Consider the following 13,172-nt stretch of genomic DNA (forward strand, 5'->3'; position numbering starts at 1 on the left):
CTGTTCGAATCAGACAAGCTCAGGCAAATGACATGATGGAGGCAAGATGAGGTCCTACCTTCACACTGCCATGAACTGCAGCTTTAATAGCACTGCGCCTAGTAATCATGTTCACACTGGCAGAAATTACTTGGGATAAAATTACCTGGTTACAGGACTCAGGATTAATCTTCCACATGCGGCCCCCCTGAAGGCTCAGTGTTCTAAAGAGAAATACCAATCAGAACAGATGCTGTGGACACTCCTTCCCCATTAGAGCTTTATAATGCAAGATGGATGTGGCGGCGTTTTACACAAATGAAGCGGTGCGCCCACGCTGGGTCTGCACCAGGATATGGTCGAACCGCTCCTGTGTACCGCCCCTGAGTGACCGACGAATCCAGCCTGCAGGAATGGAAGTTTAAAGCAGGGCTGAAAAAATATAAAAAAGTAGATCACTTGATTAATAATTAAGCATTTACCTCACGTATTATTATAAGAGTGGAGTGCAAAGAAGAAGCTTGTATCTTGGTGTTTAGCCGCCACATGTATTGTTAATGTTAGTCTGTCCTTTTTGTAACAAATTTTATTTTTATTCCCTTTTTAACACAACACCAACATGCTACTTTCCAAAGCAGCCACCTAGTCCATGACATAAAGGTCATAGTTATCCTGCCCTATATTTTCAACCAATAGTATCTTGGATTCATGTACTTGCTGTTACAAGAGTGAGACATAAGGGCCTAGAATTCCAGTTGCTGTTGGTTAAGAAGTCAGGACTTGATGAAGGTGAGCCTCTGGACACAGACCCCATTGGTAACTGTGCAGTGGCATAACGCAAAAGGATGTGCACCCCTTGCAGGTGAGAACGGGCCCCGGTGTCTCCCACATCTCACAGACATTCATTGGCCTAGGGCTAAACGGGGGCTCCCTGAAGGTTTGTGGGCCCTTATGGGTTGTGGACCCTACGTCAACCAGAGCGGTTGCAGGGGCCTGTGTTATGCTTCAAACTATACGTCAGTCCACTTAGAATACTGTGTAATATTGCAATACTAACAAATTAGAAAAAAAGGGGAAATTAAAATACAGACTGTTGGTGCAAAAGCAAGGTGTGTGTGTTCCGGGTTTAGGTAGGTTAGTGACCAGAGTCATATTCAGAACATTATTTCCTTTAATTGAAAACATACAGTTGATATAAAGAATTGCAATTAAGAATATTATTATTTCGGAGAAAAAATGAAAAAATTAAATACATATAAAAAGACAGACCGGCAGAAAAGGTACAGGCTAATCGATCTAAACCCTATGATGTATAATTTTTGGCTTGACACACCTATTTTGTAGGTGTGCACTGGAATTATATGCACAGTGAAATATACTAGTAAGGGAGGTGTATAAATGTAAATGTTGAATTTTAAATAGAAGTACTGGGGGGAAAATACCTTGTGGTTTATGTGTAAGTCATGGGTACATGAAAGGGGGTAGACGACTGCTTTAAGTTGTTCAAGAGCTGTTACGTGCCTGTCATATATTTGCTAAACCACATTACTAGCTGAGGGTGCTCGGCCTTAAGGCAAAAGATGACCATGGTGACAGGTACGGAAATTATGCAAAATAAAAGAAGTCCTTAACCATTGCCTTGGCTCTCCTAGTAAGAGACCATATGCACCAATGTCTCAGTTTGATATTTACATAGCCTTCATTCATTAGAACGCGTTTTCCCCCCATGGAGATAAATAGCCCAATGTAGGGATTTGCCCAAAATGAAGATGCACTAACTTTAGTTTGTAAAATGTTGACAGGGCTAATCCAATGGCTTTGTGGACAGAGTTCTTTGTAGCTGTTGATAATTGGCCAAGGATGGCTTCTGCTCTGAAACGCCATTTTGTCACTCTGCAGTTTTAAAATGTTAGTATTTTTATTTATAACTCAATGAAAAAAAAGCCTATGGCAGATTTTTTTTCTCATAGATCTTGGGCATTAGAGAGGTTCCATTGCATAATTAAAATATATTCGCCATTATTTTACATGCCATCGTGAGTTGTAGTCGATTTTGTCCAAATTCATGCATTCAAAGCGTGCAGTTTAAAGCAGTGTTTTAAAATGTTTGCTTTTAAGGCTACGTGTTGATCTAAGAGGCCGAGTTCGAGCCTTATTTGTGATTGCAAGGAATTCTTGGAAAGCTTAAACAAACATCTATAAACATTACAGTGCAGAGAGCTGGATTCTTGACTGCGCTTTCCAGGGCACGTTTCTGCACCATATGTCAATATGGAAATTAATTTAGCTTTAACAGCTCCGAGTATGGGAGAAGGGAAGGTTTTTTTTGTTGCTCTCAGCAAAGAGTTGACAGCGAAACATAACAAAATGGCCTTCAATCATAATGTTTGTTGGTTTGATTTGCAAGTACGCCCGTCTTCAAACAAAAATGGAAAACATTTATAATGTACTGCATTTCTAGCATTGTAATATTACTGTGCTATGTTGGTGACCTAAAGAAATGCATGCTGGGGTACTCATGTCACAGACCATCACAGGTAACCGTAATTTGCAAAGTTTCATTTCAAATGAAAGCTGAAACAGAACAAATCTTCTCAGACAATTCGATGTTTAATGTGCCTGCATGTTAAACTGCTACTGGTCTATGTACAGCATTCCTCTCTTTTCTACACTTCGACATGCATTCCCTCAATCAACATTTGGAGTTTGCACCCGATCGTCGCCATAGCAAGGGCCGCTCCTGATCCACCTTAGTAGGTCTCCAATGCTCCTCAGCTGGTTCTGGCCACACCTGGCTGAGTGACCACCCAAGAGACAGTAGTCCAAGGTCTGCAACTGAGATAAGTTGAAACTAGTTGAACACGTTTTCTTTCAAATATATCTTTGAAGTTTGCACTTCAGGAAAATCTGTTCCCATGTCGTGGAAACCACAACCAAAACTGACTGCTGTTCTTTCTTTTGTTCTTCTGTGGAATAAGTTACTTTGCTGCAGTCTCCCCACACAATTTCTTCCTCACCTCTCACCAAAATTTCTTAAGGGTCAATATTGTGGATTTCAGAAATCGCATTATTTTAGGTAGAAACTGCTACAGACTTTGATTTAGGAAACAGTTCTGTATTTTCGTTGTTTTTCAGCTTACAGCCTACAATACGGAGTAAAAATCACAGTAACACATCTGCCATCTTCGTGCCAAACATATACTCCATAATACTTTTTCCCTCCCTTCTCTGGTTCTTGCCTTCTTTACTTCGACACCCTCAAAGAGTCCTGACTCGGCCTGAGAGCGGCATTCAAGAAACACACAACAGCACAGTAAGGAATAACATGCTGGCTCTAGCCCCGCCTACTCCTATCCTCTCCCCCATACTCCCATTCGTTCTATTACATCCTTGCCTTGTAAAATGCACAAAGAGCAAATACATGATTTGCTCGTCCAGTTCCTCCTTGTTTCCCATCCTGAGCGGTAGTATCCATCTATCTTCCCACTGTTCCTTCTTCTGTACTCTCCATCTTAACTTGAAGCCATCCTCCCTCCTTTCAGATTATCAATATGGCAGAATGAAAAAATGTCATTGTTACAAAAACAAATCCTGAAAAAGATCACATTTCCAATCCCTGGTGCCAAATCTCAGCACTCCAAAGAAGGAAAAGTCCACATCAGCAAGAGACAAAAACATCAGTAAAGTTAATGTACTAGCTTACTCTCTTAACCTAAGCATACATGGCAGAACAAGGAGGAGGTTAGTGGTCCTCTTAAAACCTAAGCACACACATCCTGTCCAAAGTTTGATGCCCATTGTTGGGACGGGAAATCTTCTGCATGTCTCTGGAGAGACTGCTTTCCCTGCCTTATGCTGATCTCCAGGCAAGTCACTTAAAAGTGACTGTATGGTTTCTAGATCCCTACATCAGTGAGTAGAACAATCATACATGTCCACTGAGAGCATCCCAATTTACATGAATTGAGGCCCTAGAGCTTGGCTCGGAGGTTCAAGCGAGGCATGCATAATGCACCCCTATTTCACAGAGAGTGGCTACTGCTCTCTCTCTACACAGGCTGTGCTAGACTGACAGTGGTGGCAGCAATAAATATCGACTTCGAATCTAGGGAACTGGGTTCGAGTCTCGGCAATGACGCTGAACATCCTGTGATTCTTGGCAAATCACTTAATCTCCCCGTGCCTAACAAAAAATGAATGTGTCCTCATGTAATGCAACTGGTGCTATGTAAAGCGCTCTGATACCCCATTCGTGTCTAGTTCGCGCTATATAAACTCTGTAAAATAAAAATTTTTATCAAAAAATGGCCCGCTGTTTAAAGGCAAGATAAGAGGCTTACTCACCGTGTCTCTCCAAACCCCTGGATGGGAGGTTAACTTGAGGATGGATTGTGCTGCAAAGGAGTTTGCCATTTTAACAAGAAACAGCGGCATCGGCCAGAGTAACAGCTGTTCCCGTGAGGCTTGGGGAGCTGGAGCTCTGAACAAGGAAATTGCAGACAGCTGCTCAAAATAAGGAAGCTTGCTGCACATCAGAGACAGAAGCTTGATCTCAGTCCTTGAAAGTGTATTCACTTTCCCAGACCCCTCCCCTGTGCTGTAGGAGCCCATGTGGAACTTCCAGTTACAATCTGTAAATTCCGAAGGGTGTTCTGTGGTACAGTCCTCCAACCTTTCTTTTGTGATCTACTCTTGCAAACGTGACATAAGCCTAGCTATCAGAGCAGTGGCATGGTCTAGACAGGTTTGTGGACAAAGTTGTGAGAGATTGTCCTGGATGTGTCAGCAGTGAAAAGATGTGTAAATGTAACCCTGCTCCCCTCATTCCTGTTCAATGGCCAGATTATCCTTGGCAGAAATTAGAATTGGATATAGCTGGTCCTTTCAATTTTTTGCTACAAGACTGCAGGTTTGCTTTGGTGTTAATGGATTATCATTCTAAATGGCCCAAATTCAAACTTGTACCCCATCCTACAACTGAAAATGTCATTCTATTTCTTAAAGAAGTTTTTGCCCGGGAAGTTTATCCTGAAGTCCTAATTTCTGCCAATGGGGTGCAATTCAAGTCCCACAAGATGTTTGATTTTCTTACTATCTCTAATATTAGACATATGACTATTGCATTGTATGAACCTCAGGGAAATGGCCAGGTGGAGAGATACAACAGAGTTCTCAAACAAGACACATTGGGGGCACGTAATTTTGGTGCCTAGTGGAAGGATAAATTGAGAGAAAACCTGTGGTTGTACCGCATAACTCCTCACACTAACACTGGAATTTCACCTTTCCATTTATTGAGAGGTAGAGATCCCATTTTCAAATTATGTCCCTGGTGGTTCAAAAAAGCTACAAAGAGTTGTAACTCTGAAATCAGTGTTGACGATGTAGCTCAGAGGGTGGGGATTAAACATAACAAAAGTAAATGTCATTATGATGTCCATATGAAAGTCAAAGAACCTTCTTTTACTGTTGGAGAATGGGTCAGAATACCAAAGCCTGGCATTGTACATAAAGGTGAAATGAAATTTGGTAAACCTATTAACATTGTTAAAGTCAATCGCAATAGTGTTGTCACCAAGGACAGCAAAGTATGGAATGTCAGACGTGTTACCAAATGTGTTAATGGTACTTCTTAGTTTCTCCTTAGGGGAGAAATGTGTTTTAATGTAATTCCCTTTTCCCTTTCCTTCCCTTTAAATCCTTGTGTACGTTTAATTCTGGCACCTGCCACACGTTTGATCATAGTTCCAATTAGAATTGAAATCTCTTGTGGTTCTCTTAGATCACTCTGCTCTTAGACCTGGATTGAGCAGTTATGTGCCTCTTTTATTAAAGTCCTATTTTCCTTATACCCCTCTCGCCAGCCACTACCCTCCCACAGCTAGCCAGTGGCTACTAGACTAGTGGGATTCCAGTAAACTGTGCCAAGACATCAGGCACCTGTTAAAAGATCCCTGACGCCACTGGAGGGGTTTCCTCACTAAGGATGGGAGGGCACATCTGTAAACTTTGGGTGGCAGGTTGTGGGGCTGATCAAGAACATTTGACTTCGTTTCAAAGGCAGACACTACCTCATTTCAATACTAGGATTTGTATCATGGCTCTTGTGAATGAGAGCAACACTGTACATCCTGGTCTGTAATATGCAATGCTAAATGTATGTCTACATGTTAACTGTGTTTTTGTAGTTCTTAGCGTCTAGGCACTATAATACTGTTTGAGGTCGGAACTCTGGCCCAGAGGGTTGTAAAGACATCTGGTTTTCATGGTTTATCCTAGTTTTGTGTGTAGTATATTTCTCTTTGTGTCAAAGTAGTTTTCTTTTATAAAAAAGCAAAGAACTGACTGGATATGGATTTTATTAGCTGATAGTATAGTGTGCACTGTATTCTGAATGTCTAACCGCACCGCACCTGCTTGAGTAAGCCTTGGACTGCTCGGTCTCACTTCCCTGAGGGAGTCAAGTGCTGGAGAGGAGTACTTGGTTATCCAGTTTTGGGTCCACTAGTACTGAAGCCCAGGACACCAGTGAGAAACACCCCAGTTGATGTGATTGGAGCGCAGTAACCCCCCCAAGTGCCCTGGTGCCCCGGAAGCTGGATCTAACGCACATTTATTAAAAACTACTCTGGCTTCAGATCCCATCAGCAATCTCCATGACAATCTGTGAAGATCATTTGTCATTGCAATCTGTTGAGACCATTTACTCCGCGAAGCACGACAAGAGTAGAAAACGAGACACAGATTAAGTGGTTAATGCATTTTACCGCTATGAACTAGTGTTAAAGTGATTTTTCTCTAACCTTAAACCTTTAGCCATCTCACGTCCTGCCCATAAAACACTGAGGCGCTGGTAGGACTGGCATCCCTGCTCCGCGTCATCACCAGGCGTTGTTCGCAGGCATGTGCTTTCTTTTATTTAACGGTGCATTTGGGGATTATTAGTCTTCTATTTGCTAAAATTGCATGTATTTGGGTTACACACGTGATGACAATGTTTTGTTACTGGAAAGCCCACAAGTGAAACCTTGACTCGCAGTCTGCACTGAGTACACATGACTACAGAGACTTTTGGCTTGGTTGTACTGGATACACCTTCCTTGAAAGGTTGTATTGCATATGAGAGGGAGAAGAGAGCTCTGCTGTGTAAGGCTGCAGGTGTAATCTTGTTAGTAAGGCACTAAGGTAACTTGGGGCACACGGGAGGTTACAGTAGACATCTTTTCTGTTTTAGAGAACTACTTTCTATATAGTACTATTACCAACCAGTGGTATAACTCTGCCGTGCACCCAAAAGGGTACAAAGACTCCATGTGAAGTGGTACACTTGCATGTAGATTTCACTGTGGGCTGAATGCCTCTAGGCACTTTAATTGTAGTGGCTGGGAAAAGTCAGAGATTCAATGTGCTGAAGAGGCGATACACTGAATTTGGTTATATGTGCTTTCTCCATCTGTGTCCTTTTGAAACTGGACTTTCTTTTTGATCAACGTTTAAGAATATGTTTTGGAGGGGTAACTACCAGGCTGCTACACACCTGCAATTTTATCTTTTCAGTAATTATTTTGACCTAAAGGTTTCCCCTCACTGCAATAGACATATGCTGCGCTATATAAAATCTCATCCTCTCGTTGTTTGGCAGGTATGCTTTTCTGCAGTGCAGTAGTGATATAAATGCCTTATTCGATCGAAAAAAAGTTGCTTACCTTCAACACTTCTCCAGAGCTTCAAATAACAAATAGTTTGGGCTGATGTTGTTGAGATAAGGAATCCAACTTGAAAAACTGAAAAGGTTGTGCACGTCCTTCTCCTAATCCGTGAGATACAATGTAATGTCATACCATTCCATGGAAGGAAATTAAAATTCATGCATTTATCAGGAAGTGACGAGAGCTAATGAGTATTTGGCAATCTGTGGAAAGAATGAAGAATGGAACAAAAATCTTACACGAGGGCATTTTCCACCTCCGAATTCTATCCACTCTAAAAAGGACGACAACATAGACAGTGTGTCATGCCCATCCTTGCCTAAAGTACTGTGCTGTCGAACAGAAACAAGCAAAGGCAATAGGTCTGACGTTGGTTGCCAGCTTTAGACTTTAACGAAGTTGTGAATGGTCCTCAAACTAAACAAGGGGACTTCTTTTTGTGTGTACGTGCACATTGTGTTAAGAGGAGGGTGCCATCACTCAAAGGGAGGCAAGCCAATGGCTGAGCTGGGCTGAACCTGAGCCCAATAATGTATGCAGTGGTAGGCAGAACAAAAGCTAACACACTGGCAGCCCAGTGGATGAAGATAGCTGACTGAAAGCCCCTATATGTAATGTTATATGTGTAATTTTATTAAAAATCAATAGGCCTTGGCTAACGCCAGATGTAAAAAGAGAACATTGGCAAAGCCTGCAGGACTGATGTTGGCCAAAAGCCTTTTGGTCATGGTGTTTGCAAGACTGTCCTGTTGAGGATATCAATATACAGAACAAAAAAGCCTAAAAGAAAAAACAGTTTTTTGATCTAGAAAGAAAACACATTGCCATAGTAGTCCTTGGCACTTAAGAGAACTGCTTTGTATAGGGATGTGCTCCTTGTGAAAGGCAGAAAACTGTCACAGTGAAGGACGTCAATGGTTGAAGCGGGCTGACCCGTTTTCATGCAATATGCAGTGGGTGAAAGAAAAATGTGAATTATGTAATAACTAACCAAAGGAAGAAGAGGGCTGACTAACATACCCTAGAAGCATTTTACACGCAAAAAAAAATAGTAAAATCAAAAGGTATTGGCCAGACTTTAAAAGGAGACACCCAAATATATTTAAAAAAGGATACGTTGCAGAAAATGGCCAATCTGGCAATTGATGTCCACCAGGATATATGATGACAATAATCTGAGCATGGCAGGCGATAACACTGCAGAGCTCCAAAACAGAAAGAGCCCCATGAAACGGCCATTTAAAAGAGCGCATTGTTACCTCAGTCCGCTAGCAAACCATGGACCCTTTTATAAGGAGGGAAGGTCTGCACCGTTGTCATTCCTTTCCGATGTGGAGTACATTTCATTACCTATTTTCTTTCAGGAATCCGGTTACTCCCTTTTGGTCTCTCACTACTTCTTTTGGCTTCTTCTGAAAAACCGATGTGGATAAGATTGAACAGGATACAGGGTTCATCCACAAACTGATTCCAGGCCTGGCTTGTTACTAGTGAACAATGGATGACAGCGGTCAAGTTGAATACAGGCACAGCAGAGGTTCCTTGCGATGGGTCAGGCAGAAAATTGGCTTTTCGAGTTGTGGCTAACAAATATGGCTGCTTCAGTACAACCAGTCAGAAACGTTGCATTCATATTACATTCTCAACAGGTGACGCTGAACTTTCAGCCATTCATGAAACACTTCAGTCATTTTTGCAATTATAGCCTTAAAGCTTGATTATGGTAACAGCGTGCACTGGTACCTTCATAAATGTGGGTTTGACTTCAGCAGGTTCACAGTAATGTGTCCCTCTTTTAGTACTGAGCATAAGAGGGAATGACTCTGATCCTGAAGCAATGCATTTTTCTCCCTATCAAATCAAATCAAAATCGGATTTATAAAGTGCGCCTAATCACCCGTGAGGGTATCGAGGCACTCAGATCAAGGCTGCTTGGGGGCTCAGTTGATACAGGTATGTTTTGAGTTCCTACCTGAATCCCAGAAGAGAGGAAGAGATTTGTAGGTGCAGGTGGAGGTTGTTCCAGGATTTTGACGTGAGCATTCTCCACTGTTGCTTTGGCAGATGCGGGTGTGTGTGCAAGGTAGAGAGAAGCAGAGTGCAGGTGTCTGGAGGGTTGTTGAAAGTTCAGGCGTGGATAATGTACGCTGGTCCTTGATTGTGAAGGGCTTTGTAAGTGTGATCAGCCTCTTGGATTGACATCTCTTCAAAATGGGGAGTCAGTGGAGTCTCTGGAGGTGGGGGTGGTGTGGGTCGGTTTGGGGAGGTCGATGATGAGTTTGACTGCTGAGATCTGTACGGTCTGAAGTCTCTTCAGGAGATGCTTGGTCCAGCAGACTGGTGAATAAGGCCTGAGTGACAGTTTGTTTAGTGTCGATGGGGAGTCATCTGAAGATGTTATGGAGCAAGCAAAGAGTGAGCAAGCAAAGAGTGAGCAAGCACGCGCAAGAGGCTGCGTTGATCTGGTTTTTCATAGTGAGCTTGCTGTTCGGTATGGTGGTCTGTGACAGTAGGTGCTGGTCCTAGTTCAGAAGGCCACCAGGAGATGTTCCACTGGAAGGTGTTTATCCTGAAGATCAGCACTTGTGTTTTGTGTGTGCTGAGTTTTAGGCTGTTTCCTTTTCATCCAGTTGGCGATGCCCGTCATACGCCTGTGAACATTGGCCTTTGTGGTGAAGGGGTGTTCCAATAGTGAGAAGATGAGCTGTGTGTAGTCTGCTGTGGATAATATGTTTATTCGTAAGGTTCTGACAATATTGGCCAAGGGGTTCATGAAGATGTTGAACAGTGTAGGGGTGAGGTATGAGCATTGAGGGATGCCACAGATTATGTTCCTGGGCTACGAGAAAAAGGGTGGTAGGCAGATTCACTGGGCTCTTCTTGTGAGGAAGGAGGCGATCCATTTAAGGGCGTATCCTTGTATACCGATGTGATGAAGCCTCTTGATAAGAGTATGATTGGATTTTTTGTTAAATGCTATTGAGAGGTGGAGGAGGATCAGGGCCGCCATTTCTCCCCGGTTGAGGGGGGTTCTAAAGTCATCTGTGGCAGCGATCAGTGCAGTTTCGGTGCTATGGTTGGTGTGGAATCCGGATTGGGAGGGGGTCAAAAGATTGTTGTTCTCTAGGTGCTCCGTGAATTGGTGGTTGATGGCCTTTTTGAGAACTTTGGTGGGAAAGGGGAGCAGACATCCTTAGTTTCAGTCTGTTGTTTCTGGTTGTCTCTGTCTGGTTAACAAGTCGGCTTAGAGGTACACTTTCTCAGTGCCAAATAAAATAGTCTTTTCTAGGATGTGAGCCGACCCCCTAGGTGTGAGGTCTGTGGTTCCACCCAAAACATGAAAGAACACGTGACAATTAGCTAGCATTTAGATATCTGTCTGTTTCATTAAACGCTTAGCTTATTCTTGAGTTACAACTTCCTTGGAAGACCGTGAAGCTCTGTGCCAATAGGTGAATAAAGTGCTTTTACACCACCCATGTGGTAACATTATGCAGCTAGCTACACATGTAGGGATGAATCTTAGAGTGTAAGTGTAAAGACTGCACCTGATCTATCCCAAACAAGTTTCTCTGGAGTACCTTCATTACCAGCTTCACGGGGTCCTTGAAGCCCCACCGGTGACATTTTGGCGCAATATGGATACAACAGGAATGCCAGAAAGGCGTGGAGAATCTTACCATCCGCTTCGAAACAGAGATGGCACACGCTTGTAGCGGCAGGCGGCAAAGGTGGCTGTCCTTCTGGAGTACAGCATGTAAGGCATTAACAGACAGAGACCTTTAAAGAGAATAGCAATTACTTCTAACAAACTGCAGGCGCTAGACAGAAGGTCCTGCGGAGTGCCCCTGGAATCATGCATTGCCTCAGAAAAATCACACCTCCTGCTGAACCAATCATTATTCAGAATCTGCTTATTTTTTAAAAAAAGCTTTGACACTTTGAAAGGTCATGAAATGCCCACATTTGACAAGTCTAGGTCTCACACTTTAATGGGTGAAATAAAAGTAGCAAAATGTTCATCTTCAAATGGAAAACACAAGTTGCCATGTCCAAGGATGTTCGGATGCTTTCCTTTACCATTCAAATAATGAAAAATGAGAAAAAAGTATAAATCAGAAATGGGCCGCAGCTAATCTGTTATCCAAAGACCATTTAGTCCCAACAGCCTGGGCTATAGCTAGTGAAACTATGGACTATGGTGGTTGTTGTTGCTATTAGTGCACCTGAAATGTTGGCACCACGGAGTGGGGTTGTTGGCAAAGTGAGAAGAAGCCACAAAATACTTGGTCAGTCACACATATATTTATTTATTCATTTTATTTAAAGAGTTTTATATAGCGCGGGCTAGACCTGGAGGTATCAGAGCGCTTTACATGAGAACCAACAATGTAACAAAAAATCAACAATGTAACAGAAAAAATTAAACAATAAATAAATAAAAAAATAGGCAATACAATTAGGAGAGGAGAGAAAGGAGAGAGAAAAGTAGTGTATGGGGCAGGGGAGGTGGGAAATGGAGGATAAGGGAAGAGACAAGACGTAGAGATGAAAAGAAGTCTGTCTAAAGACCTACTGGGTAGGTGATGACCAAGGAGGGAATCCACGGCCCATCTCCAATTATTGCTAAACCAGGTAGCTCCATCGGGCATCAGACAAAAAAGTTCAGTCTCAATACAATTAGAGATGGGAGAAGGAGAGACATAAATAGAGGGAGGATGCGGGAGGAGATGACAGGAGGGACGCAAAAGAAGTGCAACAATGTGGTTTAACAGTATAATAGAAAAAGATCAACAATTACACATTACATCAAACAATCAGCAATACATTAGGAGAGGAGAGAAAGGAGAGAGAAAAGAAGTGGGGGTAGGGAAGGTGAGAAAGTGAGGATAAGGGAAGAGACAACCGTAGAGACAAGAGGAAGTCTGTCTAAAGACTGACTGGGTAGGTGACGAACAAGGAGGGAATCCATGGTCCATCTCCCCTTTAGCTAAACCGGGTAGCTCCATCGGGCATCAGACAAAAAAGTTCAGTCTCAATACATTGAGAGATGGGAGAAGGAGAGACATAAATAGAGGGAGGATGCGGGAGGAGATGACAGGAGGGACGCAAAAGAAGTGCAACAATGTGGTTTAACAGTATAATAGAAAAAGATCAACAATTACACATTACATCAAACAATCAGCAATACATTAGGAGAGGAGAGAAAGGAGAGAGAAAAGAAGTGGGGGTAGGGAAGGTGAGAAAGTGAGGATAAGGGAAGAGACAACCGTAGAGACAAGAGGAAGTCTGTCTAAAGACTGACTGGGTAGGTGACGAACAAGGAGGGAATCCATGGTCCATCTCCCCTTTAGCTAAACCAGGTAGCTCCATCGGGCATCAGACAAAAAAGTTCAGTCTCAATACATTGAGAGATGGGAGAAGGAGAGACATAAATAGAGGGAGGATGCGGGAGGAGATGACAGGAGGGACGCAAAAGAAGTG

General features: G+C 42.7%; 1 protein-coding gene and 1 pseudogene across 1 annotated transcript in view; both read right to left on the reverse strand.

Moving 5' to 3' along the window:
- PARD3B (par-3 family cell polarity regulator beta) overlaps nt 1–13,172 on the reverse strand; it is a 1,965,377-nt gene that overhangs the window by 1,514,116 nt on the left and 438,089 nt on the right. The window lies entirely within an intron of this gene.
- Nucleotides 1–13,172, reverse strand: part of LOC147730494 (zinc finger CCCH-type with G patch domain-containing protein-like) — a 40,899-nt pseudogene that overhangs the window by 24,911 nt on the left and 2,816 nt on the right.

The sequence above is a fragment of the Lissotriton vulgaris genome, chromosome 2_1 (genome assembly GCF_964263255.1).
Source record: "Lissotriton vulgaris chromosome 2_1, aLisVul1.2, whole genome shotgun sequence".
NCBI classification, from domain to species: domain Eukaryota; kingdom Metazoa; phylum Chordata; class Amphibia; order Caudata; family Salamandridae; genus Lissotriton; species Lissotriton vulgaris.